The sequence below is a fragment of the Marmota marmota genome, unplaced genomic scaffold, assembly GCF_001458135.2.
Source record: "Marmota marmota marmota unplaced genomic scaffold, marMar, whole genome shotgun sequence".
NCBI classification, from domain to species: domain Eukaryota; kingdom Metazoa; phylum Chordata; class Mammalia; order Rodentia; family Sciuridae; genus Marmota; species Marmota marmota.
In genome coordinates, this window is record NW_026000172.1 from 861,331 (window position 1) to 867,600 (window position 6,270).

Below are 6,270 nucleotides of genomic sequence, written 5' to 3' on the forward strand. Positions count from 1 at the left end.
ATCATGTCACAGTGTCCAAGCTCCCAGGAAAACCTTGCAGGTTACATTTCCAACATCTGCATCGATCCCTGGCTTCGGCCCTTTGCCATGGACATAATCAGCCTGGCAGCAGCTCCCACCACAAGTACACTGAGGGTCTCCCTGAAGTGTGCCTTTTCAGTCTCTTTGGGGAGCTATCCAGAGTGGCCAGTGCAGAGGTCCTCAGAACCTGTGTTCTTCCAGCCGTGGGAGGCCATGACCTCTGCCGTCTGCATGAAGAGGTGCTCACTGGTGCAGGAATCAGGCTCCTCCTGGAAGTCAAGGTCACACAGGAAGTGCCCCCAGTGCAAGTCTGTCCAGGTAGAGGGTCCTTCTACCACGCATTCTACGGGGCTGCCTTCCTTGGGAAGTGCCATGGTCCCTCAGGACTGCACATAAAGGATTGCTACAGGCTAAATTTAGGAATAAGGCTTGTACTCCGCTCCCAGCAGAGAGGGTCTCGGCTTCTGTGGTCACCAACCATGTCTGGCTGGCCCCAAGTCAGCATCCTCTGACTTATGCCTTTTCTGTCCTGGGTGCAGCCCCATCCTCCCTCAGGGCGAACCTGGGCAAGATGAAAAATAGGGATTAGATAAAGGAATTCCTTACTGTTTCTGCCCCAACATCCTCGGTTACCAGGGCACAGAGCATGGTCATCCTGTGGCTGCTGGACGGAGGTGAGGACAGTTTACAGTGGGAGGATCCTGAGATCAAGTCAGATATCAGTTACAGGGAGGTCTGTCCAAATACACTGATCCAAACGCAAGGGAAAAGAGTCAACAGATGAGAAGGCAGGTCAGGGGGCCCAGGAGCACAGCAAGCAAAGCTGGGTATGGGAATGAAAGCAATAAACGGTCTTAGTGGGGCACAGCTGCAGGCAGACAGGGGAGCCAGAGCTGAGGGCAGGTCTAAAACCAAGTCCTCTCTCCAGAGGGGGTAGGTGTTCTCCTGAAGGGTCCCCAGATGACACATTGATTGTTGGGATCAGAAGGCTGGAAGAGAAGCTGCAGGCTGGCTGGGAAGTGCACCACAGCAGAGATGAGCCACCCCGCCTGACACAGGACCCTGAACCAGGAGCAGAGCCATGCTCTCAGCAGCAGACAGGGTGCTGGACAGGCTGGGGCAGAAACAGTGCCAGAAAGTCCCTAAGCGGGGAGCAGCAGCCTTTGTCACAAGCAGACCTGGCTCCATCCAGAGGACTGTCTCCCGTGGAGGCAAGGAGACTGGAATCCTGGGAGATTCCAGTTCCTGCGTATCCCAGGAATGGCACCCCTCTGGAAGGCGCCATCTGCATCATGCAGCTCCCCAGAGGCCACACTCTGGGGAGCACAGCATCTTGTTCCCTGGATTTCTCCTCCATCCACCCCTCCCCACCTCCATGGCCGTGGCTTTTCCCAAACTCACTATGCAAATGAATTTTGAGGCTGAACATCTCTTCATGTTTATTGGTAATTTCCACTTTCATCTTGGTAAACTATCTACTTGCAATCTTTCCACTAGTTTTCATTATATTTATTTATATTTTGGTACTGGGGATTGAACCCAGAGGCTCTTTACCATTGAGCTACATTCTTAGCTTCTTTATCTTTTTATTTATTTATTTATTTATTTTTTAAAGAGAGAGTGAGGGAGAGAGAGAGAGAGAGAATTTTTTTAATATCTATTTTTCAGTTATCAGTGGACACAACATCTTTGTTTTGTATGTGGTACTGAGGATTGAACCTGGGCCGCACGCATGCCAGGCGAGCGCGCTACCCCTCGAGCCACATCCCCAACCTATCTTTTTATTTTGAGACAGGGTCTCACTAAGTTGCTGAGGCTGGCCTTGAACAGAAATCCTCCTGCCTCAGCCTCCTGAGTAGCTGGGATGACAGGCTGCGCAGCTGCACAGTTCTTCCTTTTTCACTAATTGGTATTAACCCTTTGTCTGTCTTATATGTTGAAAACGTTTTCCCAAGTTGTCTGTCTTTGGATTTTATTTATAAAGTGAGTTTTCATTTTTATGTTGTTAAATCTTATCAGTCTTTTGTGGTTTCTATCTTACTTGCAAAAGTCTGCCAAGGTTATAAAAATATTCTTTTACCATTTTTCATACTTACAAAAATTTTAAAAAGCAATAACATCCAGCATTTGGTGAATTAGAAAATGATACTCACTCCCGACTGAGAATGTGAGTTCTGACAGCCATCTGGAAAGTTCTCTGGCTGCAATTACTAACAGGTAAGAATGTACATATCTGTGTCTCATCTATCCCATCTTGGAAATATTTTATTTATTTATTTAGTACTGGGGTTTGAACCCAGGGGCACGTAACCACTGAGCCACATCCCCAGCCTTTTTCTTTGTTTAACATATTTTATTTAGAGACAGGGTCTCACTGAGTTGCTTAGGGCCTTGCTAAGTTGCAAGGCCCTAAACTTTGAAATTGTGATTCTCCTGCCTCAGCCTCTGGAGCTGCTGGGATTACAGGCATGCGCCACCAAGCTCAGCTACAGTCGAATACTTTACACACACACACAGAACATTGCTTCACAAAAGTACATGTGCAAAGATGGCAGGCAAGAAACAACGTGAACATCAACCAACGAAGCAACAGTTAAACCCATTGATGGGCGTCCACTAAGCACACCTAACTGCTAATAAAAAGAGTACACAGGCACAACGAGGCCGATTGCCACAGAGCTGTAAACAGTTACAATGGCAAACTTTATATTCTGTGTATTTTCCCACAATAAAAATAGAAGGAAAATGATTTAATATCCACAGTATCCCAGAGAGATGGTCATAAAAATTGTTAGGAGAAAACCCACATTTCTCTGAATTGTTTAGTGTGTGTTAAAAGGAAAAGGTGTGGGGGATGGACACCACTTCTCACTGCCTTGGGCAGTGCTGCTTGGTGTCTGCACAGGGCCCTGGGCTTAGATCCAGGCTCCAGTCCCAGCTGCACCACGACTCCACAGTGACTTGGGTGGAGCACATGGGGGTTCTCATCTAAGACAAAGAAGGAACTAGTGCTGTGATGAGGGCACTAGACCTCACAACAGGGCCCCTCGAAAAGGTACCACTGTGTCTCCACTGCCCCCCATGCACTTCTCCATCCTGCGCTTCTTGACTGAGATGCAAAAGGGTTTGATTGTGATGAGAGAAAAATCACAGAAATATAAACAAAATACAAACAGCCTAAAGATGAAGGCTGCATACAGTCATTGCTTCTGATTCACTGGACTTGGCCTTCTCCTAAGGCCATCTGACACTCCAGACTTTGCCCCTAAAGGGCTGGCCGAACCTTGGAGACTTTTCTCCCTGCTCACCTTCACCTGGCAGCTGCTCTGAGACTCATAGCCCATCGCCTCCTTCTCCAGGCCTCCCACTGTGGCTATGCTCTCGGCTGTCTGCGGCACCATCTTCCTCTTCCTCTCTGGCCACACCAACAGCTTCTTGGCCTGCAAATGCTCTGTCTTCCTGAACTCTCTCCTTGACAGGCAGACAGGTAAGACTGTCTGAGCCCTGAAAACCACTTTATGCAGGCCCAGCTCTGCACTCTCAGGGAAGACTGCTCCCTGAGTGTTCTCTGGGTTGAAAAGGCTGGAGCCCAAAGAAGACAGGGAATAGATTTCCCCATGTGCTTTACACCATCCCACATTCAACAAGTTCATTAATGCTCACTATGGAACCAACGAAGGACCTCTACCAGTCTGTCTGGCCCTCGGGGCAGTAACCTGTGAAGTCAGAACAGGTGGCCTGCACTTTCTCCAGAGGGCAGCTCTTAATACTGTTGATCACAGTGCCTTGCTAGAGACCAGCCAGCCTCCTCTCCTGGACCTCCCGGGTCACCGGGCCTCTTCCCTGCCCCACTTTCTTCTGCCATTTTTCTGCTTCCTTTCCTTCCTCTCCTTTTTTTTTTTTTTTTTTTTAGTTACAGGGGACTGAACCCAGGGACACTCAACCACTGAGCCACATCCCAGCCTTATTTTGTATTTCATTTAGAGACAGGGTCTTACTGAGTTGCTTAGCACCTCGCCATTGCTGAGGCTGACTTTGAACTCATGATCTTCCTGCCTCAGCCTCCAGAGTCACTGGGATTATTGGTGAGCCCCACCACGCCCAGCTGTCTTACTTTATTTTATTTTTTATTTTTGTAGTTGTAGGTGGACAGAATGCCTTTATTTATTTTTATGTGGTGCTAAGAATGGAAACCAGTGCCTCACACATGCTAGGCAAGCATTCTGCCACTGAGTTATAGGCCCAGCCCATGTCTCACTTTATTTTGATGGGAATCAATAACTTGAACTGTTGCTAACTATAAGAAATTCAAAGTAGACAACAGAAAGCTAAACTTGAAGCAGCAGCCAAGCCACACTCAGGCCTTTAGAGTATGTAGGTTTTTTGTTTTTGTACTGAGGATTGAACCCAGGGGTGTTTAACCACTGATTCACATCCCCAGCCCTTTTCAGTTTTTATTTTGAGACAGGTTTTCACTAAATTGCTCAGGACCTCACTAACTTGCTGAGACAGGCCTTGAACTCATGATCCTCCTGCCTCAGCCTCCTGGGTTGCTGAGAGTATAGTTGTGAACCACCACACCCAGCATATGTAGGGATTTTAACCTTTCTCCTAAGAGCACTTGAAAGCCAGTGAAAAGTTATTTGCAGGAAGAGCTAATTTTTTACAGCATATATTTTAAAAATACCTATTATGGGCTAGACATTGTGCTAAAGAATGTACTTCTATCATTTCATTTAATCCTTTAAACAAACCTATGATGACTATTATTGTCCCAATTTTACAGACAGGTCTGTATGAAGAGGGTCTTGGCAGAGGCCTAACTTCAGCTCCAGCTGGTAACTACCAATTACCCTTGCTAAGAGAAAGAGAAGTAGGTAAGCAAGTGGTGCAGCTGACTCTAATCTCCCCGGCAGGATCAGCCCAACAGTGAGGTTGGTAGCAAAGGGGTATCAGGAGCTAATGAGCTAATCATTGAATTTAATCCTTTTCTTCTTCCTCCCTATTAATAAAATAACCTTCTAATTACATTCTGGCTTCCCATATAGATTTTTCTGCAGGGAGATAATGCACTGACACTGACTAGTCTACACATGCACTTTATTGCTGTTGACAATGTTTATACTCATTGTTAATAAACTGGCTTTCTACTTTTTAAAAATGACGTCGAAACAAAGAAATTATTAAGTAGTTTTATAGTTATTTTTCTATGAAGGGTTAGTTTGAAAAATAAAAACCAAGTAAAGGGGCTGGAATTGTGGCTCAGTGGTAGAGCACTTGCCTAGCATGTGGGAGGCCCTGGGTTGGATCTTCAGCACCACGTAAAAATAAATAAACAAAATAAAGGTATTGTGTCCAACTACAAGTAAAAAGTAAATTAAAAAAAAAAAAAGTAAAAATACCATGTCTCTTGTGACTTAATCTTTTCTGGCTGCCCGCTTTGACCCTGATGATCTTAAGTCTGGGGCGCGCCCTTTCTTTTTTGTAAAAGCCCCTAGCACAGCCCAGGGCCTCTTTTTTTTCTAACCCTCATTTCCCTCCGCTCCCCACTCTCCAGAATTTACCTACTTCTCTGGTAGCAGGAGCTGGAGCCTGTCAGAGGTCTGTTCAGTTCATGAGGTGAAGTGCATCCTCCCATGATGGGAGCAAACTGTTCAGAACACCAGGGCCTGGTGTCCTTGTCACCAACGTGGGCCACTGTACCCTCTGCCCCTGCAGGGATAAGTGACCTTGCCTGGCCATGGCTCCGCGAGGTCCACATGACCCTGAATGAGTGAGTCCCACTCCCCACGGCTCCTTGGGGTCATTTAGACACCTGCCCCAGTGCCGCATGAGCAGCTCCGCCTACTTGTGGCTCCCTGGGTCACCGTGTATCTCCCCAGCAGAAACGACCTACCCCGCCTGTGTTCCCCGGGGCCACAATGACCCCTGCCCAGGTTGAGTGACCCTGCCTGGCCATGACTCTCCGGGGGCGACTCCTGCTCCTGCTGGCTCGGTCTGTTTTCTTTCTCCTTCCCTGTAATTCCGTTCATGGACAAGACCGGGACCAGCCAAGTGGGCACTGCAAAGCTAGAGCTTCGTGGAACGGCCGAGCGCGGTCGCGGGCCTGGGCGGCTTCTGGGAAAACTCAGGCCTGCGTTCCCAGCCGCTCCGAGCACGCGACCGAAGTGCCCAGCACGGTCCGCCGTCCCCTCGCCCACCGGCGGCCGCCATCTTCCCCCAGGCCGTTAGCCACAGCCCTCGGGCCTC